The 25,499-nt window shown below is 45.9% G+C and overlaps 1 long non-coding RNA gene across 1 annotated transcript in view; it reads left to right on the top strand.

Moving 5' to 3' along the window:
• The first annotated feature begins 6,692 nt into the window (after positions 1 to 6,692).
• Positions 6,693 to 25,499, top strand: part of LOC311609544 — a 134,830-nt gene continuing 116,023 nt past the window's right edge. The window contains exons 1-3 of the long non-coding RNA XR_014783417.1: positions 6,693 to 6,841; positions 15,591 to 15,807; positions 21,641 to 21,714. This is a non-coding gene — a long non-coding RNA (uncharacterized lncRNA). The remainder of the gene's footprint in view (positions 6,842 to 15,590; positions 15,808 to 21,640; positions 21,715 to 25,499) is intronic.

The following is a 25,499-nucleotide window of genomic DNA, read 5'->3' as shown; positions in this document are numbered from 1 at the left end:
TCACCATGTTAGCCTCCCCCCCCCATACTAAAAGCTATTAGTTTATCCACAGTTCTGCCACAGAGGCTTTGTGGGGAATCATCCATTTAGCAACACGTAGATGGCTCCCAAAAGGCAGAGGAGGGTGGGGCAGGACATTTGACTTGGAACCTCAAACTCAAGGGTGGGGCTCCAAAGTTAGCCTTTGGCAATAAACTTGCTACACTCACACACTCACACCACGCACTCACACACATGTACTCACACACTCACACGCATACAAACACACTCACCGTACAACCTGAGCCAAACAGGTAGTAGCAGAGAGTAGTTCTTTTGTTCCTAAGAAAAGAATTTGCTGTCCTCAGAAGGTCAGGGGTTCAAGAATTCTTGCATCATATGCTGTCAAAGTGTCTAGAGGAGACAAGAAGTTTACTTCTGTTTTCAAGAGTTGGGGCATCCTGACTATCGTGTAGAATGCTCCTGTGAGCAAGACATCCGAAGTTCCTGTGTTTGCTACCTGTGGGTTGAAGAGATTAGGAGAGAAAAAGATAAAACAAAACAAAACAAAACAGTTGTGTAGTAATGGTTTTAATTATCATTATCACCTTCTTCTTCTTCTCCTTCTTCTCCTCCTCCTCCTCTTCCTCTTCCTCCTTCTTCTTTCTTCTTCTTCTATAATGCATGCTAAGCAAGCTCTCTAAAGTACCAGAGTATCGTACTTTAAGAATGATAATAGATCATGTTACTATTTACTACAAGCTAGGTATAGTGTTAATTACTTCATACACATTAAATCTGTAGCTGTTACAGCTGTAAATGAAATGCCTCCCATAGGCTTATGTGTTGCGAGTGCTATTTTGGGATATTGTGGAAATGCTAGGAGACGCAGCCTAGGCCAGGGATGTAAGTCACTGAGAGCGACCTGGCTGCTTCCTGACTGATTAGGAAGTGGACTGTTCTCACCCCATGCCTACCTAGCAACGATGTTCTGCCCAAGTGCAAGGGCCAAGCGATGAAGGACTGACCCCCACGGACGTCATGAGCCACAATAAAGTCTTCTTCTTCAGAAGTGATTGCTGTCAAGTATTTTGTCATAGCAATGAAAAAATAAGTAGTTTAGTGGCTCCAACAAGAAGCTGAGAACTTGCCTAAGGGTGACAGCCTGTTAGTGACCTACACAGAGTCAATGTCTACTGATATCTTCACTTATAGTCCAAGATAATTTTTATGGAATCAAATTCAGGAAGTGAGAATGGGGTCCAAAGTCCTCCAAACAGAGGCCAGGAAGAGGATTAAGCTAATGACCTATTCCTTTCATCTTAAGTCTAGATTATTTAGGGGTGTGTGTGTGTGTGTGTGTGTGTGTGTGTGTGTGTGTGTGTGTGTGTCCCCTAGGTTAGTTGAAATAGGTTATTTTAAATAGTCTATTGGGAGGCCCTTCCACACTCATGCACTACAATCCCCCACTCCCCACACAAATCAATGGGCCCCATACACCAACGCACACAAGCCCCAAACACAGGGAAAGCTAGCGTGGTTGACCGCAGAAGCAAATCGCTTCCTAATCTATCTAATAGGCTTCGAAGCCTGAGCAAATACGGAGCCTTTGTGAAGCCGGCCTCCCTGCAGCCTAAGCAAACAGCTTCTGCTGTTGATTTTGTCCTCCAGGCTGAGGTGGGCTTTCCAATTGAGCCCTATGGCTAAGGGTTGTGCGGATGGCCCGCTGGACGGATGTGTGGAAGGCACTGAACAGATGCCTTTCTGGGATTCAAGGCCTAAGCTTGGTTCCTGGCCAGGATGTTTTCTTAGAGTTGGAAATACCCTCCCTCTTCTCCCTTACTTTCTTTTGCTCCCCACATCACTACCCTAAACTTGCACTGCTCAGGGTGGGGAGGTAGGGTAGGGTAGGGTGTGTGGGCGGGGCTGTTCTGTGGTGCTGAGACCAGCTTCCCTCTGCCGCCCAGTCACTGAGGCTGGTCCAGGGGAACATCACACCATACGACAGCAAAATGACTAAGCCAGTTTCTCATACAGGACAATTTTGTTTTTTTTTTTTTTTGTTAAGCCAAAAGGATTGCTTTGCTTGAAGTAATTTTAAAAGGATTTTGAGGCCAGGCATGGTAGCTCACGCCTTTAATCCCAGCACTCAGAAGGCAGAGGCAGGTGGATCACTGTGAGTTCGAGGCCAGCCTGGTCTACAAAGTGAGTCCAGGACAGCCAAGGCCACCCAGAGAACCCCTGTCTCAACAAAACAAAAAAAGTTACAATTCCAACTATAAATTCCATTTTTGGACCCCAGACTTTAAAAAAATATATTATTTTGAGATAGGATTTCCTCATGTGGCCACAACAACATCCCATCCTCTTGGCCCGGCCTCCCAGGGAGCTGGGATTGTAGGTGCGCGCCACCACCATTGCCAAGTTTAAGTTTTAAAATTGAGATGGCTGATTTTCTATCATGACACAGGCAGGGCAGCGTTACCATCTTCATCTCACAGCAACCTAAGGGGCTGTATGTAGCCTTGCTAAAGTTCACAACCAAGTGGGCTTAAACGCAAACTCTAATTTCTATCTCCACCCATATTACCCCCACTTCTCAAGGCTCAGGTAATGGTGTGTATGTGTGTGTGTGTGTGTGTGTGTGTGTGTGTGTGTGTGTGTGTGTTCGTGAGATAGGGAGGAGCCTTGTTAAATGTTCTCTTCTGGGTCTGACATAGCCTTTGCCTCCATGAACTCATTTTGGCTTCGGTTACCTGCATAAGACTTGCACAAGATGGATCCAACAAGGCCAGTCAGCTTTCCAATAGTCAGCACTAATTGGACTTAGTGGGAGGAGAGGACATGAAGGGTGGTGGGACATGGTGGGGTGCCTGGGAGGCGTGGCAGGGGGGACATTGGGGTAGATATGATCAAGACACACTGTTTATATGTATGAGATTGTCAAAGAATCAGTAAAAGCTAATCTAGTCAAAAATTCTTGTTTCCTGTTATCAACTCCTGTGTGCTTCCTATGAAAAGTTCTGCCCAACTGCGTCATCATAAAGTCCCCTTTCTTAGCTATTTCTTAAAACACTTCAAATGCCATAGAAGTCCCACTACAGCTGGCAGTGCCGTGGAGCAAGCGAGCCTTGGGTTCACCACCCTGGCGCTCATGCCCTGTGGCTCCCTGCTGATCTTTGACTAGGGGAAGTAGAGGGCGGGAGTCACCCCTGACTTACAGTTCTCAAAGAGACTAAGCCAGAGCTTCAATGATGGGAAATGAATTATGTGATTGCATTATATTAGTCACTTAAAGGCAACTAATTATAGTCATCTCTGTCCTTTGTAATCTTCTTAACCTCACGGTATTTCCTGACTCTCACATACTTGGTGCGATTATAACTATCAGCTGGGATGTGACTAATTCCTTCAAGCATTCTCCGTCTGCCTGTTGTTCTTATTAGTGACGGGAGACTGTCTCTTTGTAAAGCTTATCCCAAAGAGCAATTATTATTATTATTATTGCCTTTCCAGATGTAGCTTAACACAGTCCTGGGACATGGTTAATGCCCCATAAATGGTGGTTATGGTAATTAAAAAATCTAGGTCTGCCTAAGCACCTGCCGAGCAGGTAATTTTTGAAGCACCGTAGTTACATCATAACTTGGGAAATCTGTGAAGGATTTTCAAAAGTGGCCACATCCGAAACTCAGAAAGGTAGCTAGCAGATGAACTACTTCGTTTTAGTGACTCTTTAGATTTGCCTTCATCATCATCATCATCAAAAAGACAGACTGTCACTTCTCTAAATTTCCATGCGCTTCTTATAAGTAGCCATAATTTGGGGACAATTATTAGTGCGATATACCTGACGGAGTTTTTGGTAGGTTTTTTTTTTTTTTTTTTTGGTCATCATCTTGTATTGATCCAGCCCTTCCTGAAGAACATTCCAGGCTGGCACCTGTTTGCTCCTGCCCAACTTAATTCCAGAGATCAAAGAACTGTCATAGGAGGCCTGACCCCACCGCATAGGTCCTGAGCTGTCAGGACCAAAGGGCTGAAAATTAAATATCAAATTCCTATGAGCAGGTGAGGCATAGAGTGAGCTTTGCATGCCCACTGAGTTGTAGCCTCCCTGACTCCCACTGTGAACATTGCAGTTTCTGATGTCTATTTCCATCATTTTAAAGAGACTTGGAGACTTCTAAGCCCCGAAAATTACTGGGAATCTGCATTTAAAAATTCATTGTGAGTGTGTGTGTGTATGTGTGTGTCTGTGTACTTGAGTATACATGTGATATGTGAGTGTGGGTGCCTGAATGCCACGTGGGTTCTAGGCTTTGAACATGGGTCATTAGTCTTTCACGACAGGGACTTTTACCCTGGGAGCCATCTTGCTAGAGACAGCTGGATTTTTAAAGAACAGGGGATGAGTGAAAGGAAGTCAAACTTAGTCTTTTTTTATTTTTATTTGTTTTTTCAAGACAGGGTTTCTCTGTGTAGCTTTAGCTGTCCTGGACTCCCTTTGTAGACCAGGCTGGCCTCGAACTCACAGTGATCTGCCTGCCTCTGCGTCCTGAGTGCTGGGATTACAGGCATGAGATAAAGGAGATAAAGCTATCAATATCCACCTTCCTTCCCTATTTCTTAAACACATACTTTACTTTTATAGCACTGCACCATTAAACTATTCCCCTAATCAGACATGTTCTTACCTAACGTTCACAGGCAAGACCACATGCTTCCAGTCTAATAAATGAAAATTTTCACTGTCTGTTTCTTTTTTGGTCATGATTTACTAGACTTATTTCATGACTGTTACTAAAACCACTTTTGCCTTATGCAGAGGACAGTGTTAATTACTGAAGGATTCAGATACTCTGGATGCAACCCTGAGTCCGAGCTTCCCACAATGCTCGGACACTGTGATCTGAATTACAGGCCACATACCTTCACTAGTGTAAGGGGAAGCTTCTGTTTACATTGCTAGGCCCGCGGCCGAGGTACCGGTGCTAGCTAGCTTTCCGTCACTATAACAAAATACTCGAGGTACCAAGTTGTAAAGACAGAAGGTTTATTTTGGCTCACAGTTTTGGAGCTGCCAGTCTGTGACTGCTTTGGTCTTTTGGTAAGGAAGTGCATCCCCGGGGGAGCACGTGGGGAAGCAAAAAAAAAAAAAAAAAAAAAAAAAAAAAAAAAAAAAAAAAGGAAAGGCTTGGGATGTAAGAGCACACTCCCAGAGATCTAAAGACTTTTTTTAAGGTCTCAGTTCTCCACCACCTACAAAGAGCATTACCTTGGAGACCACGCTCTGGGGCTTTGGGAGAAATTCCGCATCCAGACACAAACACTTCTACAACAGAAGATGGACTAATAAGAGAAAAAGCGAAACATACACACCCTCAACTTTGAGCGACGCAAAAGACTTCAGAGACCGAAGACCAAGGCAACAGGGATAGCCGCGTGTCCTTCCTTGTGACGCTGATGGAGGAGCGGGCGGCTGAGCAGAAGTCTGACTGGGTGAAAAGCACATGACCTGAATGGGGGTCGGGGAGAGCTGCGTGTCCAGATCCTTCTCTGCATCTTCAGAGACAAGGATGTTTCCTTCTTCGGGAAACAGGATTCCTCGCATCTTTCGGGTGAAGCTCCCTTGAACTGCCTGCGAGGGAGAGGGTGAGGCTGCTCTTTTATGCTTCCGCCCTGGCCTCTCATGCTGAGGTGCTGTGTCCCGAACCCCATCACTGTCACGCGTATTAGTTACTTTCTCTGATTCTTAGCGTGCTTCTCTGCTTTGACACCAGCATGCCTTGTGGCAAAACTACCAGAGACGTTGGATTTATCTGTATCCCACGCTGGTCTTTAAACCTGATGCTCTTGCCTCGGTCTTCCCAGCGCTGGAGTTACAAGTGTGTGTACTACAGGAAACTGAGCGTCCTTACTAGGAATTAACATTTTAAAAAGTGTGTTTATGTGTGTTCTTATGTGTGTGTGCATGCATGTGGAGGACATCCTGAGTTTTTTTATTTTTTTAAAGGAATCCTCTGCCTTGGTTTTTGAGACAGGCTCACCTTTTTTTTGTTTTGTTTTGTTTTTTGTTTTTCGAGACAGGGTTTCTCTGTGTAGCCTTGGTTGCCCTGGACTAACTTTGTAGACCAGGCCGGCCTTGAACTCACAGGGATCCGCCTGCCTCTGCCTCCCAAGTGCTGGGATTAAAGGTGTGCACCCCCACCGCCCGGCGCCATTTTTTTTTTTTTTAAATGTGTGTGGGTGTTTTGTCTGCATGGAATGAAATCTCTGGAGCTGGAGTTACAGGTGGTTGTGAGCCACTATGTGGGTGCTGGGAACTGAACTCATGTCTCTTGCAAGAATAGCCAGTACTCTTAACTACGGATCAATCCTTCCAGCCCCAACCATGCTTTAGCTAGTCTGTTTTGTTTTGTTTGTTTTAACAGTGATGGCTTCAATAAGAGTGCCGCCGTCCTTCCCCCTTCCCCCCCTCCCACCCCCGCCCCTCCCCCGCCTCTGGCCTTTGACTACTTCATCTTCAGTAGATGGTGCTCCTTGGGGAGGCTTTGGAGGTGTGGCCTGGCTGGCGGAAATACGTCACTGGAATCCAGCTTTCAAGGAGGTGTGGCCTGGCTGGCGGAAATACGTCACTGGAATCCAGCTTTCAAGGAGGTGTGGCCTGGCTGGCGGAAATACGTCACTGGAATCCAGTGTTCAAAGTTTCAAAAGCCTGTGTGACTCCCTGCTCCTTGCTTGTGGTTGAAGGCGTGAGCGCTCAGCTTGCTGCAGTCACGGTGCCTGCCTGATGCCGTTCTAAGCTGGTGATATATTCTTTCTCCTCTGCAACTGAAGACCTACGTAACCTTTTCCTTTGGTAAGTTGCCTTGGTCGTGGGGTTTTATCCTAGCTAGAGGGAAGCAGCCGGTGCAGTCTCTCACTCGAAGCTGAGGCTTACAGTAATTCATCTGGGTCTGCCGGCCAGGGAGCCCTAGGATGCGCCCGCCTCTGCCTCCCCAGGGCCTGGATTTACCAAAACAAACTACCAGACCTGGCTTTTCACATGGAGACCACCGATCGGACTCGGGTTGTCATGACGGTAGGGCAAACGCTTTATCCACCGAGACGTCTCCCCATATCTCTACTAGAATTTTTTTGACACCGAATAGAATCAATGACCATATTTTCCTGTCAGGAGGTGATGGCATGGAACAAAACCCCCATACACCATTTGGATCCTTTGTGTACTCAAAAGGTTGGTTGAACACGTTTATCGGTGTAATGGCAGGGCCAACGACAGTCTGGCACAGCTTTCTCTTTCAATAAGACTACAATCATCATGTCCGTAGGATCCTGGGTGAGCTTCCTTTTAGCACCACAAGTTCCCAGGATCGCCTAGTTATACAACTGAGGCTCCGTGAGGCCCAGTTTTGTGGCAGTTAAAGAAACTTTTAGCCAACAGAAACATGTAACTGATATCAACTAGGTTTTTTTTTTTTCAGACAGGGAGTCGATATATAACATAGGTGGCCTTGAACTCATGAATCTCCTGCCTTAGACTACTGAGTGGTGGGATTACAGGCTTGTGCCACTATACCTGACTTTAACATTAAAAAAAAAAAAAATTAACATTCATTCTTTAGCCCAGGCTGGCCTGAACCTCACTAGGTAGCCTACCCAGGCTGGTAGGCTCCAAACTTGGCAATTCTCCTGGCCCAGTCTCCAGAGTGCCGACGTCATAGATGCAAGCCACAACACCTGGTACTCATTTCTTAACTCCTGTCTAGAGAAACTGCACAAAGAGAAAAGGAAATGTGCTCCAAATATATGTTTGAAAGCCCCGTCTTCCTATTTCAGATGTTCTCGAGTGCTGGCTGTAGGGAACTGCTGCCTCCTCCCGTCCCCGCTTCTCTCGCTTGTCCTCTCAAATCCTAACCAATACACAGTCTCAGGTCCTGACAGGACCAGGTGGCCCCGCCCCCTTCACCTGTCCGTTTCCGGTCCCTTCCATGCCTTCTGCTTCCCAGTGTGAGTCACACAGGTTCAGAGACTGCACTAGGATGAGCAAAGACCACTTTATATATATATTTATTTATTTTTGACTTTTTTTTTTAAATGTTGCCAGACTGGCCTCAGTCCGTGGCCCTGTTGCTTCACCCTCCCACAAAGCTTGAACTGCAGGTGTGTGCCATCAGGTCTACCTAAAAACCACTTCTTGGTAAGCCTATAGGAAAAGAGGGACGACGCGGACACATCCTAGCTACTTCTGTGTCGCAAAATGAAAACAAGCAGCCGTGGAAATTGGACCTTCCTGAGTTTAGTATCTTTAAAGGAGTCTGTTTACGTTGCCCCCTTAAATCTGGACATGGAGAACCGAACAGAAACTGTCAAACGCCAGGAGATCGTAGGCTGGAGCTCAACAGACTAAGACGCCTGAAAGAGTGCGGTGATTCAGGTCCACCTGAGCCCAGAGTCACGCCCATTTAATGGATGCCTGCACATGGCAGTTCTCTGGTCCCATTCGGCGGTTGTTGGTCACCTGCCTATGACCAGTGGCCCCTTTGTTCCATGGTGAGGGGGCTGGCTGCTGGGGTGTGTCCAGTGTCCTCTCCGGGCTGACTGTGAGCTCAGGTATTGCACAATGGCTGGGGGACGAAGTTTGGGAAGGAAAGGACATTTTAAAATGTGCAATTACTCTTGGCTATTGCGCGCGCGCGCGGGCGCCTCAGGGGACCAGAAAAACAAGTTCAACCAGTGTCAAACCCCAAGCGGTATGTGATTCTGTGTGTTCCTGTGCAGGCTGGGTGTAATCAACTGGCGAGAACAGGCAGTGTTTGCAGGTGGCGGGCTCCGAGGAAAAGCCTCCTGATCTGCCCGAGTCGGCTTCCTAACACACTTAGGAAATACACAGCTGCCCTCGCGCCAGGCTAATCTTCCCTAAGGGTGTCCAGTGTTGTATCTGGGGACAGTTAGGTTAATTTTACTGGCTGTGTTGGCTTTTTGATCAGCAAACTCCCCCTCCCTCCCCTATGCCTCCCCTTTTTCTCCAATTTCATGGACCGGTTTCCTAGTTGGCTTCCTCTTGCCTGTCCACTCTGTCAAACACAGTCTCAGATGACTGGCATTTTGTCTTCATCAAAGCCAAGGAGTGTTTTATGTCCCCTATGTTTTCTGGTTGAAAGTCACTGGGGTATTTTTTTTTCCTTTTTTTCCTTATACCAGTGAAACAGCTAGTCACACAAGTGCTTTCTTACTTGGAGATCAGGGAGGAACTGAGCTGTGGGGAGCCTCAGAGGTTCCAGGGTAGGCTTTATTAAAGGAATATAAATTCAGGATATAAAACGCAAGACTAATGGATACAAATTGTGTGTTCTTCCTGACAGAATGCTTAGCAACTTGCTTCAATAAAACTCCAATAAAATGCAGAGGAGATGCTTCTAGTCATTTTCCCACTTTTATTTTCTCTGGAGTCAGTGACCTGTCGACCCCTGGGTTGGAGGGACCCAAGGGCTGCAGTGCAGCGGCTCTCCTCCTCCCAAGGAGCTCTCCTGGGCCAATAAGCTTTCACTTCTGACCCTTTTTTCACCAGCTCTAGTGGGCCATGAAACTCTGAATGCCGTGCCTCTCAGATGCCTGGGAAGCTCCAAGCCTCTTGAATCAAATTCTCTAGAGGAGTTTTACTCCCAGATCTTCAGGTCACTGATCCTGCAGTAACAGCCTCCAGTCATCTGTGGGAGTCATTTCTCTTGGGGAGGAGAGACAGCTGAATGGGATGCTGGGTGACGTCACTAGACAACTACAGCTTTCTCTGAAGACAGGAAGCTCTCACTTCCAGTGTCTGGGAGGCTTGAAAAAGCATCACCAATAGGCATGCTGATGATTATCTCGGTGGGAAAATCTGAGCCAGTAATCAATCAAGTGAGTTACTAATTACTTCAGAGGCTTAACTAAAGGCTCTACCTCTGTGTGTGTGTGTGTGTGTGTGTGTGTGTGTGTGTGTGTGTTTTCCTGAGCGTGTACACATGGAGTCAGAAGTCAACCTTGAGTGTTACTCCTCAGGAGCATGCATCTTACTCTTTTAGTTTTCTGTTTGTTTGTTTTTGAGAGTCACTCACTGCTGGCGTAGAGCTCCCCAGGTAGGCCAAGCTGGCTTTGTGTCTCCAGTGCTGGGGTCACAAGCATGCAACTGTTACTCCTGGCTTTTTCATATGGCTTCTGAGGTTGAGACTCAGCCTCCTTACCCTCCCCCCCCCCCTCAGGTGGCAAGCGCTCTACTGACTGAGCACTCCCCAGGCCTGACCTACTGGGATTTTGGTCCTGGGATCTTATGGACAATACTTAGGTTTTATAACCAGAGAGCAGACCTTGCTTGCCCATTCTCTCAACATGCTTTTGATACCCACATGTTCCGATTTGATGTGATTTGCATGGCAACATGGCATGGGAGAAGCATGTGTGACAATGGATTGTCAGAGGCTGACTGTAATCCCAGGAGAGTTCAGCCTGCACAGGGACAGTTTCTCTTTGCCCCCTAAGTGACCGTGAAGGCTGTAAACAGGGAGCTGTTTTCTATAAGGTTTGTCTAATAGGAAAATTAAGTAGCCTTTTCTAATTGGGAAACTAGTAGTTTCCCAGTGCCTAGATTAGGAGTCAGCCTATACCTGGATTCTAGCCTTGACCCTGACAGTGTTTAGCTATACAGTCTTGACCTTGGACTTGCTATCTCCCAATTGCGTTGGTGTGATGGCAGCACTGCCATTTGCTAGCTTATTTTGTAGGGCGATTGTTACAACCGCATGAGAGGTTAAAATGTTTCAGAAGAAGTGAAGGCAACATAACCATTGCATTTCTAGGATGCAGAAATATTTTTCAGATAGGGTTTCACTTTGTGGCCCAGGCTGGCTTCAAACTCAAGCAATCCTCCTGCCTTAACCTTCCGAGTGTTGGGACCGCACACATACCTCACCCTGGTTGGCTCTATTCCAACTTTCTTGACAGTGTCTTGAGAAATGAGTTTCAAAAGTCTGCTACCCAGCATAGGTATGCAATGGGTCCTCACCTCTCTGCTCTTTGGGGTCGGGGAAAGGAGAAAATGAGGTTGCAAAGCTTTCTTGTGCTTTGTCAGTGAGAACTTGATACAAGATGCCTTTTTACCATCTCATTTCTCAAGGAGAGTTGTCAGAGGCAACATGTCAATTTGCAGCTTGGATGGTTGAAAAATAAGCTGATTGCTATAACCTTGATAACCTCACGGTTGTATCTGTGCTTCTTGACGCTTGAGTTACACTTCTGTTGTGCCCTACAGCAGGTTTTTGAACACGAAGTTAGAAGCTGTGAAAACCTTAGGTGAGCTGCTCGGCCTCCCTGTTGCACTCTCACTACCCTGCTGCAGGAAGATTACCTGGTAAAGACACCCTTGGTTGGGATGGGCCAGTGATTTGGGTTGATTCGCTTTGCCTGCCTGGTAGGTAGGTTCAGTTGTAGTAATGAGTTGAGACCCTCAAACAGGTGATGAGTTATCATTAATTTGACCAGCCAGGCACACCTGATTTCACTAGAACATGCAGCCACTGACTCGCTACAATTGTTGCCTTCCAGGCTTTTTTCCCCCATTATAAACACAATGGTCTCTTTATTGTTGAAATGGCTGGGAAATGCGAGGAGAATTCTATTGCTATCAGTGAACTTGTCTCAAGATACATTACTCTTCTTTAATTGGGAAGATACATCTCATGGGACTTTCTAGTCATTCCTTTAAAAAAATAAATCCACATTTAAATAGGCCATAATATATACTACATCCTTCTTTAAAAATACTTAAATAATACAGGGAAAAAAAACCCCTCTTCTGCAAAACCATCCTGTTCCCCCCACCCCCACTCATACTTTTGTGTTTGTGACTATGTATTTTTATATATGTAAGAAAAATATATCTTTTTGTCTGGTATACATGGGTATCTACTTTTACATAAGTGGGGTTGTATTTGCCATTACTTTTTTTTTTTTTTTCATTTTGTCCCCCTTGAAGCTATTTCGGGGTCTCTCCAAGTCATACTGTAAGAATCTGCACAGGCAGCATTCTAAAGTGCAGGTATATAATTCTTTAACCAGATGGTTACATACATTCTGAATTTGCAAGCAGAAGTTTTGGGCAGAAATGTATAAGGATTTCTGTGTCTTAGATGTAAATTTATTGTTTTATCTGACAAATAAGAGCATACAAACTGTACATTTTATGAAGTACTGTGTGATGGATAATTTTATTTGATGGGGCCAAGGAAAAGGTAGTAATAAGTTGCATGCTGGCCAAGGTGTATCTCTTTTGTTTGTGATAAAGACAGATTCTGGTTTCTGTTTCTGTTCTCATAATGGTTTCCTCCTGAGGCCCCTTCAAGCTGTATTTACAGTCATCTGATGCCAAAGAATATGTCCATTACTCAAAACAATCCTGTCCCAGGAGCATGTGGGTGAGAGTGTTGGACACTAAACAGTAAACACCCCCCCACCACCAACAACAACACACAGAGATTCCCACATGAAAAGTTTCTTTGGAAAGAAAGCTCCTTTGGTGACGTGACCTTGAATTTGATGAAAGCTTCACTCTCCCTGTTTGGAGTTGGCAGAGGTGGCTGACGACCAGGCAGTGGATTGATGTTCAACTCACAGGACAGCTATCCTCAACTCTACACTACGGAGTTTGATACCCAAGTCACCTGGCACTAGCCAAGGGGGCAGGATGGCATAGGCCACCTCCAAAAAAGAATGCATCCTTTCTCTCCTTGCCATATGACTAGATTAGTTTGCTATCCAGGGGCTGGAGAGATGGCTCATAGGTTAAGAGCACTTTGTGTTCTTCCAAAGGTCTTGATAAGGACATTTTTTGACTTTATAGAGAATCAGTGGGATTTACCTATTCTTCTTCTCCTCCTCCTCTTCCTCTTCCTCCTCCTTCTTCTTTTCTTCTTTTTGTTTTTTTGAGACAATGTTTCTCTCTGTAGCCTTGGCTGTCCTGGACTCCCTTTGTAGACCAGGCTGGCCTCAAACTCACAGCAATCTGCTTTCCTCTGCCTCCTGAGTGCTGGGAGGGATTAACCTCTTCAAGTGGAGGAATCATTGTATAATATAGAAATCGAAAGCAAGCCAAGAAGTGTCTAAAATAGAGATAGCAAAATCAAGGAAGACGCGACAAACACAATACTTGCATTTGCTCAAATGCGTTGAGCACATTTGATGAGTCAGATTCTGTGGAAGGCAAAGAAACAGACTGACAGAAGCTACTTAGCCAGATCCAGGTCAGCCACTTGGCTTGTGGTGGGCTTGCCTTTGCTTTTAGAGTGTGTCATCTCAACCAGACTCATAATGATGGTTCCCTACAGTTGGCTCCACTTGTTCTGAGAGACAATTTCCCCCTGCAAGGACTGTCAGCCCCAGGCACCTTTCTCTGCTGAACATGACGATCTTGGTAGATCTCTGAAGGTCTCCAGGTAGTCAACATGACAGAAAGAAAACCAGCCCTGGTCCACATGTCAGGCAAGTTCCTTTAGAGGAGAAAGAGGACTTCCCAAGTGGTAATATCTTGATAAAAACATCCCTCAACTTATACTCTCTTGGCAAGAACTCCTTTCACCAGAAAAGTTTCTACTTGTTTGACTTTCCAGATGGCAAAAGAAGAGTCCACCATGTTAAAATGAGATAAAGTCATCTTGGCCATCGTCTCCATCTCTGTGGTCATTAGGTCCATTGTTGAAATCAGAGTGAGGAGAAAAGGAAGAGTGTTTTCCTTGTGGCCTGAGACATAGCACGATGAGTACATGGATCCTTCCGGGCCTTGAGAAAAGAACTGACTGTCTATGGGCCCAGGCACTTCTCTGTTTCTGTGGGGGCAACTGGTCACTCTTGTATGGTAGCCTAGACTTGGAGAGGGACTCGTGTGCAGGTGCCAGTGGGTGCTCTGGTTTCCTGCCTCATCCACTGCGTTTCTGTTTCTACCATTGCTCAGCTCCCTTAGCCTCTGGCTGGTGTGGGAGGACCTGGTCATCACAGGTAAACATGTGTTTCTGCAGAGTCTCTCAGAGAGAGCTGCATTCCGGTGCACAGGCTGTCAATGACTGATGGCCTCAGGCCACCGTAAGGGCCACAGCATCCCCTGCTCATTTGTAAAGCGTACTCTCCTACCATTTTCCTGCCAGGGCAAATACGAATCAAAGATTCAGCTTCTTGACTGAAATAACATCTTCCCCTCTTCTGTGAAAAGAGATTTTCAGAAGCATTGGCTGTGGGCTCCAGGCTGGTAAAATAGCAGTGTGCCCTCTGACACTGTGGGAGCCATAAGGATGGCTAATCCTGACTAGCCCCTTCTGGAGCTGCACTTGACTGCATCCAGGTCTGAACAGAGATGAGATCTTTGCTGGCAACCCCTGGGGCACACACTCTAGAACTGTGTGGAGGAGGCCTTGAACCCTGGGCAGAATGACTCCAGCTGCATAGCTGTGCACATTAGAGAAAAGCCCAAACCTGGCTCAGGGGGATGCATCTGCTCATATTGGCCACACACACAGATATTCCCTCATATTGGCACACACACAACACACAAACACATACACTACATACACACATACACACACATACCATACACACTGTACACACACACTACACAAACACACCATATACACACATACACACACCATACACACAACACATACACACAAACATACATGACACATACAACACAAACACATACAAGCACACACATACCACATACACACACCACACACATCCACATGTACTCAAACACACATACACACATACAGGCACACACAGAGGCATACACACATGAAGGGCACGCACATAAATGTGCATGCACGCGCACACACACGTGCATACCTGCGTACACTTCTCTAAATAAGACTCTAAGGCACATTTGTGCGGGCGCTTGTTTTGAAGAGCCACTTGTGCTTCCTTTCATGCATGAGCTTGGCTTCTTTTAGGTGCAGAGGACACAAACAGGGTGGAATTTGCTGTCCTTGTGCTGCTCTCAAATCAAAGATCTTTCAAACAGGTGCTGTGGTTATTGTACTTTTCTAAAACAAGCCAAGCAACCAAACAGAGATTTGTGGGCTTTTCACTTTGTTATTGTTCAGAGTAGGAAAGAAACTGGCTACCTTAAATCAGTTCCTTCTCCCTGCCCCCAGTTATCATATGTTTATGATAGGCGGAAAGAGGGTGGGGCAAGGCCACTTTAATCTTCGAGCTGACCCTCTCTTTGTGATTCCTTCAAGCCTTAACAATTTCCCATTATGTCATCCTCACCAAGATAAATGAAGGTGAATTCCAAGTCTACAGGGGTTGAGCAATCGGGAGGTGAGCTGAGGGAGAAGGGAAGATTGGGACGCCTAGAGCAAGCCTGCAGGCTAACCTGAGGGCCTGCTGTCTCTAGCAAGGCCCAGTGATTTACAGTCCCAGTATTGCTACTCAGAGTGCACATCTCCAGGATGTGAGGAATGGGGGGAGGGTGAAAACACCATTTGTTCCTGGCTCTCTTGATGTATAGGATTTTAAGGAGGTTCTCCCGGACAGCAGGACAAGTCGCCCTTGACTGATGACTTTGCTACTGTGTTTGATTTCAGCTTCCCACCAAGGAGTGCCAAACAAAATCCATTATGGTTTAAATTGTCCTATAATTTCTGCCGGCTTCTTGTGACTCTACTGTGTATCCAATCAACGAGTAAGTCACACCCAAGGCTTGTCACCACACTCTTACGAAAATGAAAGAAACGTGGAAGTATTTTTTTTTTTTCAAGCTGACACTTGAACCTTTCTTTGGTTCAGGGAGATCCTTGCCAGGTGATGTTCAGTTTTGTTTTTTTTTTCCTGATAAGTCAGTCTTGTGAGAGCATTTTAAGGGGAGGGAGGTGGCCGCAAAGCTTCCTTTTAGCCTTGGCATAGACAAATGAATCCCACTGACATTACAAAGGACTTTCTAGCTATCTACCCACTTGCTGAGTGGATTGAACCATCAGCAAAGGTGCTGCCTCTGCTGAAAAATCTAAACCGTGTGGCCCCAGAAATAGCTTTCTCAACCCAAAGGATCAGAAGAAGAAAAGGAAGAGAACATCATAGAAACTGGGCTTCTTTTTCTCTTGAAATCTCTTTGTTAGTCTGTCCCAGAAAATTGATTTTTAGGAAACAGTATTTTCATGCCTGGGAGATATAGAAGTTCTTCCCCCGCCCCCCATTTATCCTATGTTCACCTTGAACTCACTTTGCAGCTGAGAATGACCTTGAACTTCTGGCCTTTCTGTCTCTACCTCCTAGGCCCTAGGATTACAGGCGTACACACCACCATGGTCCCCACTGGAAACGCTGAGACATAAGGACTGCCCTGAATTCCAGCCAGCCTGGGTTAACATTGTCCTGTCAGGCAGACTACATTGCAAGACTCGATCTAAACAAAAGAAAACAAACAAATATATAGCAAAACAAAACACTGGAGGCGAGAGAGAGGGTCCAGCTATTGAGATTATGTACTGCTCTTGTAAAGAACCTGGGGTTGGCTTCTGGTACCCATGTCCAGGAGCTCACAACTGCCTGCAACTCCAGGTCCAGGGACTCTGAAGGCCTCTGGCCTCTGAAGGCAATGTACTCCAACTCACAAACCCATACACAGGCATACACACACACATATACATACATATACATACATACATACACACACACATACATAGAAACAAAACAAAAACCTAAAAAAACCCCAAACCTTTCAAACAAACAAACAAACAAACAAAGAAAACAAAACAAAAAACAAAATAACAACAAAAACCAAATCAACCAAACAAAAAGGCACATAAAGAACATATACAGTAATAGTACACACACACAGATGGTTTCTTGGGTCAAGGAAACAGATATCTGAGAGTCAGTCTGACTTTGTAAGGGTCCCTGGAAAGGCAGAACGTGTTTGTGGAATTTGAAAACCTCTCATCTTAGAAATTTTCAAACACACACACACACACACACACACACACACACACACACACACACACACACACACTCTCTCTCTCTCTCTCTCACACACATGCTCACACACCTTAACCCTGTCCTTTCATTACCCTCTCAGTTATCAGCCCAAAGAGACAGTGCTTTGAATAGTCTCCCCTGTCTCTCTCAACTGGATTGCTGGGCATACCAGATATAATTTTTATCTTAAATAGCTCAGTCAATATGTATCCATGTAAAAGGCATGAACTCCTGCCCCTCTCTCCCTCCCTCCTTCCCCTTCTCCTCCCATCCTCCCTCCCCCCTCACACCCACCCCCTACAATATCACTACGACACCTAAGACTTCCACCATTTGTTTCTCAATATTGTTAGTATTTCATGCTTCTTCTTCTTCTTCTTCTTCTTCTTCTTCTTCTTCTTCTTCTTCTTATTCTTCTTCTTATTCTTATTATTATTATTATTATTATTATTTGGCTTGACTCGTTTGGGAACTTTCAGGCTGGGCTGGGGGCTGGGGGCGGGGCAGCGACACAGCAGGTCCTTGGACACCCTGCCCATACTGCTTTTCTCTTTGTCCATAGCTATAATAAGGCCATGACCTTTGCAGACCCCCACACAGTACTAAGCAAAGGGTGAAGCCAAAAAAGAAAAAATCCGCACAAAATCCCAGACTCCTTGGCTAAGGAGAATCTCCCCCGGCATGCTCTGACCCTGGGGCCTCTGGGACGGCACTGTCGATCAGCCTGCACTGCCTGCTCACGGCAGCTGTGGGCACCATTCGTTGTGTTCCTAGGCCTGCCACTTGGGTGGGATCCATGGCATTCTGGGAAAATTTCATATTGGATGGTAATTATGGTGTGGTGTTAGTCCCCCAGATTTGGGGGAGGATGCTAATGCTTAGATTGAAGGAAGGGACAGTGAAGACAGGAAGCCTTTGTCCTGTCCCCAACAGGGTCGGTATGGGGTGGTCGGGGGTGGGGTGGGGTGGGGGTGGGGTGGGGGTGGGCCGGCAAGACAGACCACTGAAACAAGAGCTTCCTCACATTTTTTTTTTCAACATTTCAGACGGAAGTTTTCGGACTGGTGCCGCATGGAATATTGAACTAAATTAGCTAATCAAAACCTCTTTAAGACCATTGGTTTAGGTTCATTTGTTTATTTTCTCCATATTTGGGCCTAGCCACTGATATCTGTCAGCAATAATGGCCACAGGAAGTGATGTGGCGATTTCTCTCGGTTGTGAAATGTTAACTTGAAATAAGGCCCTGTCTTAGTGTTCTGTGCTGTGAAGAGACTGACCATGGCAACTCGCAGAAAGCTAAGTGTTTAGTTGGGGCTGGCATATAGTTTCAGGGGTTTGGTCCATTATCAGCCAGTCAGCACAGTGGGGAGCATGGCGGCATGTAGCCAGACACGGATCCATAGGCTGCAGGAAGAGAGAGGGGGGGGGGTGAGGTGGTGGGGAGGGAGGCACTAGGCTTGGCTGGGCTTCTGACACCTCACAGCCCATCTTCTTTCAACTTCCTCCAACAAGGCCACGCCCACCCTCAACAAAGTCTACAAAAGTGAGTCCAGGACAGTCAAGGCTACACAGAGAAACCCTGTCTCGAAAAACAAAACAAAACAAAAAAAGGCCACCTCTCCTAATGGTGACTAAGAGTTCAAGTCTATGAGCTTCTGGGAGTCCCATTGTTATTCAAACCACACTCAAGCTCTCAGCAGGTGAAGCCATGAACCTCATGAAGAGTCTTAGGATATCTCAGGCTCAACAGGGGTACATCATCTCCCCCTAATCCACTGAGAGAATAAACATTCAATGACATTCCTAGCACAGTGGTTCTGCACAGGTGGAAGGTACCAAAGAGACAGAGTTCCCTTCATGTCTTTTTTTTTATATATATAAATATTTAATAAATGTATTTGCCTTTATTTTATATGCATTGGTGTTTTGCCAGCATGTATGCCTATGTGAGAGTGTCAGTCAGTGGTGAGCTGCCATGCTGGGCCTCTGGAAGAGCAGTCAGTGCCCTGTACCACTGAGCTGTTTCTCCAGCCCTGCCTTCATGGTCTTATGCTAGGCCAGGATGCTTCTCAGTGGCATCAACTTCATCTGCTCCCTCCTGGGACTGCCTGGCAGGGTGGGGTCCGCTGCCCACCCCTCCATTTCAGATAAGGTCTCTTGGAGCCCTGAGTAGCCTTAAGCCCACTATGTAGCTGAATTTGAACTCCTTTTTTTTTTTTTTAAAGAAAGCATTTATTGGCCTTACTGTTGCAGAGGATCAGAGTCCATGTGGCAGAGTAAAGCCAGAGATGGCCTCAGGAACAGCTCAGAGCTTGAATAGCAAGCAGGAGGCAGAGAGCACAGAGGGGATGCCACGAGTCCTTTGAAACCTCAGGCTCACCCTGAATGACAACCCACCTTCTCTATCAAGAGCACACCTACTCCTTCCAAACAGACCCACCAGTTGGGGACCATACACTCAAAAATTTTAGTCAGTGGGAGCCACTCTCATTCAAACTCCCAAGGACTGTTCTGTAGGGTGAAGCCCATCTACTTTGCTGGCCTGAGGCCAGGTGACAATTCTTGTTTTCTCTACTTTTAAAGTCTTATCTAGGGCCGGGTGGTGGTGGCAGCTGCAGCGGCACATGCCTGTAATCCCAGCACTCCACTCGGAGGCAGAGGCAGGCAGATTGCTGTGAGTTCGAGGCCAGCCTGGTCTACAAAGGGAGTCCAGGACAGCCAAGGCTAATACAGAGAGACCCTGTCTTGAAAAAACAAACAAAAACAAAACAAACAAAAAAGAAAAAAAAAAGTCTTATATAGGAAACCCACCTGTGCCAGTATCCTGAGGTGTTTTCCGTACATCTTATTTTGGTTCCAATATGATTTTGCTTAGGTTTCCTTGGCCACTTGAAGTCTTTTGTGCTCGCACATATATTTTGGGACGTTTTCTCCAGTTACACAAAATTATTCTTGGTATTCAAAGTCACCCACTATAACATTGCGGCTTAAATTTCCAGTTTATGTCCAGTGGTGTTTTGTTTTTATAAGATTGGATGCTGTTCCAACACTTGGCATATAAATTCATATCTTATTCTAAGTTTCCTCAAGTAGCTTGGATATATCTTGTTTATTTCTGTTCATCTGATAAATTTAGAATTATAGTTTATTATATTAGTATTTCTTAGTTTTCATTGTTGTGGCTCTGCTTTAAATTTTTGTATTTCATATTTTTTATTCACATTCTCGATGATATTTACTAAATTCTTTCTGTTCTGGCTATAGAATCCCCCTAAGCATTTTTTTTTTTTTGGTAATTCTGGTCTAGTTGTCTCTCTCTGTCTCTCTCTCTGTGTGATGGGTCCCCCTTTTCTCTCCCTTCCTAGCCCCCCACCTCTCTGCCCTCATGGCCCACTCACTCTATCCCTTCTCCAGACACCCTCTCCCTTTCCCATAATAAATCTCCTTTGTACCAGATCTGTTGCGTGTCCTGTAATTCCTCAGGGGGTACACCTTGGTGGCCTGCCATGGTGTCCCCACTGCCTTGAGTTATCCTCGTCCTGGAATATCTCTTCTTCTTCTTCCTCCACTGTGAGGGAGAACCTTGCTGGGTACAACACCTATCTTGTTTGTGCGCTATTTTCTTCTAGGACCCAGAATGCATCACTCCATGTCTCCTGGTATCTAGAGTTCCTCCTGGGAGACCTGCTGTTAGTCTAGGGTGCTGGATCAGTAAACAAATGCAAGGAAGGAGAAACCAGCAGGATTTCCTGGAGACTCTGCCCTATCTGTTGGCTCCTGCGGGTTGTTCAGTGAGCTCCATGACTGCCACATTCATAGTCCTCACGGTGCTGGGGTGGACTGCCTTTGAGTCCCCCATGCTTCTGAATGTAATCTAATGAACCGATGGGCTTGCCATACTGGACTCTAGTGGGTTTGTTACTCTTGTCTGATGTTGATGCGGTATCTTGGGTGAACAGACGTTTGTTCATATCTCTCCAGATAAAGTTAATGTATCAGGAACTTGGCAGCTGTTGGTGAGGGTGAGAGCAGTCACAGATGATCCAGTGTAGTCCAATGCAGTGGTCTACTGGCCTCTCCAGTATCTCCGGAATAAGTCTAATTTCTCCATAGCCATCACCTTCCAAGCACCATCTCTTCTTCCAGCTTCGTACAGTGCAAATCACTCTGTGAGGTGCCTGGGCTCACCCTCTCTTGTGCCTCATGTCCTGCACAGAAGTCAACAAAGCCACCTCTTCAAAATGAAAGGTGCTAAACCACTGCCGAGGTTAAAGGCTAAAGAGGAAACTGCTTCCTAGGTTCTCAAGGCCCCGTCTGTGTCCTTAGTCTCCATGTCTCCATTTCTAGCACAGACGCCCACTGTCTTCAGCCTTCCTCCACAGGCTGCTTCCGCCACAGTGCTGCCACCTACAAGAAAGTTCCTTCCCGGCTAATTACTTCCCGTGGTCCCTCAGCTTTCGGTTCATTCTTCACAGGACATTTTGGTTTGAATGTAGAATGTTAATTACAGGACAGTGTGCTTGGACGCTTGGTGACACGATAGTTAAAGGCCGTGGATCCTTTAGGAGCCTAGCAGGCACAGGTGGCTCTCTGGGGGGTGAGGGGCCTTAAAGATTCTACTGTGGTCTAGATTCTGGATCAAGCTCTTTCCTTTCAGGTTCCTGAGATGTGAGGAGATCCAGTGACATGAACTCTTCCGTGACTTGACTGCCAGATGTACTGTGAGCAAAAGTAAGTCCTCTGGTGTTTATGTCTGGGGTTTTTGGACACATCAAAGAAAAACTAAGAAATACTAGGGGCCTTACCAGACAGCCACATGGCACCGTGGGCCTCTCCTTTATAAAACCGATCACATCTCTAATTTCTACAGTGATTGTGAGGTTGTGTGGTGTATACCCATTTCTCCTCATGTGTTAGCATATAGACAATTGAGGCCCACAGACAGGAACCATGGCTACGCCGTTACTCTCTCATCCTTAGGGCTCAGTACAGTCACTGAAATGCTTTGTGGAGAGAGTGTTTGACTGGCACTCCATCTAGGGAGAATTCTTGCTGGCAAAGGTGGCACGTTGGCCACGGAAATGGATGGGAGACGAGGGAGGGGAGAGAGAGAGGCGAGTGGGACTTTTGTGGAGGCACAATCCAGTTGATTGGCGATGGCCGAGGGCGAGAAGAACTTGAAGCTATCTGTGGATTCCAGGATCGATGGCCGCCTCCCCTGCAGCTTGTCGCTCAGCCCACCAGTGCCAGGAGTCGATCCATTAAAGAAAAAAAAGCGAGCCGTAAACAAAGTCTGCCAGTCTCCTCTGGATTTGCATGGCAGAAACAGACGTGCTGAACTCTTTAAGGTTATGGGGAAAAAAGCTATCTGATGGTCAGAGGAAGAGCTGACTTGGGGTGGGAGCTCGGGGAAGAAGACGACCCCTTTCAACCCACCAGGTATGGTGCCGGTACCGGGGGACTCTCTAAGTGGGCATTTTAAGTACCACAAATGCAGGGCTGGGGATGAGGGTGTAACTGGTGAAAATGTACTCGCAGACGGCAAACTCCACCCTCAGTCAGAGCGTGCCGGTCTTTTATGAGAAGGCGCTTGGTGAACAGCTTTACCCACACGCTGAGTTGGAGGAAAGTTCTGACACGGGAGCAGATGTGTTTAGGAATAGGGAGGCATTCTGGTGAGACCCGAACTGCTCAGTGGAGTGCTACTACCTCCGCTGATTGCCTACCCAGTACTGCTCCCCCAACCCCATGCCTTCTTATTTGGGACATCATCAAAGATGTCTAGGTAGAAGGTTCCTTTTCTTACACTTCCTACCGCAAGAGGTTTCCACTGGGGGAGGAGCAGCCGAGTGACACATGCGACAAGCTCTTTGAAAGCGATACACCAGGGTTCATAGCACTGCCACACAGAGCAGATAAAGGGTGGAAACAACCCCAGTTCGTGTACAGATGAGTGGACCAAATGTATGCACGATAAAATATTATTCAGCCTTCAAAATGGGGGGAGGGGGAGGAATTGCAACACATACATACGGTGTGGATTGACCTTGAAACTATTATGCTCACTGAAGTGTCAGTCATGCAAGGGTGCCTGTCTTTGAGTCCACTTAGGGGCGGTCTCTAGCGAACTCACATTCTCAGGGACAGAAGGTAAGAGTGGTGGTTGCCAGGGGATGCGGGGACAGGGGAATAAGAGTTAATATTTAACAGCTACAGGGTTTCAGTTGGTAATGACGAGAACATTCTAGAAGCAAGTGGTGACAGCTCCGGAACACCGTGAATGCACGGTTTAATCTATTTATGTATAAATAGATGAAACAGAAATTTTTATTACTATTTTGAACCACAATAAAAACAAGACAAAAAGATGCAAGCATTTAGGCTGGGTACTTTACCTGACAAAAAGCATCCTAAGGGAGGGGTTATTTTGGCTTATATTCAAGCAATTAAAAAAAATATTCCTTTAATGCATGAGCGAGGGTGCAGTGAAGGGTGAGAAGGGCCAGGCCATGCTAAGACTCTTGGCCATTTTCTAGTGGCTATGAGAGCAGAGCTAAAGGGGCGCTCAGGACAAAACACTCGAGGAGGCGTCCATATTCATTACTGGGTGGAATGTGACAGCGGAGATGCCAGTGGCTGGATGCAGCTCCCTGGATGCAACAGATAATCATCTTCCTGTCTGGCATCATCCCCTTAAAGCAGAAGAATGACTTCACATGTCCTATCGTCCCTTGTCAAGATGCTCAGCGGAGGTTCTGCTCTGCGCTGGGCGGCACTGCAGACGTGGGGCCTTGCACTCATGCTGACCTGGGTCAAATCCCAGGCTCTTGGAACCTTGGCGGCTTAACTCCTGGGTTCCCAGTTTATTGTCTGTGGAATGAGGCTGACAGTGCCTTACCCTTTAGGATCATGGGAAGCCAATCACAGCCAATGACTTAGAATTTGTGAATGAAATGCATGTGTGCCTGTGATTTTTAAAAAGCAACCTCCTTCCCTACTAGACTAGAAGGTTCTATGGAGGCAACAGCTCTGCTTCTGTGCCTCTGTAGGTACGGTGTCTCAAATGGCACCTGACAAAAGATGCTAATGATGTGATGCTTTCTTTTCTTTTTTGTTTGTTTGTTTGTTTATTTATTTATTTATTGTTTTTTGAGACAGGGTTTCTGTGTGTAGCCTTGATTGTCCTGGACTTACTTTGTAGACCAGGCTGGCCTTAAACTCACAGCAATCCACCTGCCTCTGCCTCCAGTGCTGAGATTAAAAGCATGTGCCACCACCGCCCAGCTGATGCTTTCTTATAAAAACCTATTGGGTAATAAATGCCACTCTTTTAGGAAATATATATATTTCTAGCCTCCATACGGCCTCATAGGCAGTTGTGTGAGTTATGTGTATACTATTAAGTTCACAGCATCAGAAGGAGAGAGCCCTGGGGCTTGTTGGTTCATTTCCCAAGTTAAATCCATCCATCTATTATCATTGCAGCCTCCAGGCCTTGAGACTGATGCTCCTTCCATTATGGCTCTGTTTTCCTTGGAGACCTGTCTCTGAAGCAAAAATTTTTTTCCTTTTTAAAGTAAAGTTGGGATTTATTAAGGAAAAAAATAATACGGATTTAAGCATGAGCGTTAAGGAAAAGGGGTGGGGGTGCTTAAGAAAGGAACAATTGTACACACCGAAGTGTAAGTATAGAGTTCGAGCGTGAGAGAGAGTTTGCATTAATGTGTCTTAACAATAGAATTTTATAGGATTTCGGTGACTTTGAAGGCTACATTTTTCAGAGGCTTTAAAAGATTAAGTAAAAATGTTTTGGCATATTTATTTTTATTTGAGGAACTTCTCTTTGGTAGATGAGACCACAGGTGGTTTACAGTGCATTGTACGGGTTATTAGGCTCCAAAGAGAAAAGCATAGGTCGAAAAACCCAATCAAAGGAATCCCTACAATACATGTATCAGTAGCAAGTTAAGACGTATTTTGTGAGATTCTTTCTTGAGCAGTAGGGGTGTGGGGCTCCTCTCCTTTCCCATGTCCCCTTAATTTTCCATCTTCCCATCCTTGCTGAGACCTCAGTCACCTAATCTTAAGATAATGGCTGAAATTCAGTTTCCTGAAGCTTCTTTATTATGAACAGGGATGTAGATCCTACCTGTCAAGGGCAGGTCAGAAGTCTGAAACTCTGCAGGGAATTTCTGAAGCGTGAAGTTTCTAAAACTTGTACTGTTAGGGTCTAAGAGATGCTAGCATGAAAATAGCCACACCCAGATGTTCTCTGCACACTTGGAAGTTATAGACAGACTACATTTAATCTATCTCAAAGTTTGTTATTTCAGGCATCACTCTCATTAGGCTGTTGTCTTAGCTACTTATCTGCTGCTGTAAAGGGACACTGTGACCTTAGTTTATAGAAGAGATTATTGGGTGCATACAGTTTCAGAGAGTTAAAATCCATGACCACCATGGTGGGGAGCATGGCAGCAAGCAGGCAGGAATTGCACTGGAGCAGTTTCTGAGAG

This window comes from Acomys minous (assembly GCF_964271855.1).
Source record: "Acomys minous genome assembly, chromosome: 11".
Classification (NCBI taxonomy): domain Eukaryota; kingdom Metazoa; phylum Chordata; class Mammalia; order Rodentia; family Muridae; genus Acomys; species Acomys minous.
The sequence above is the reverse complement of the archived record's forward strand: the minus strand, read 5'-3'. Positions and strand labels throughout refer to the sequence as shown.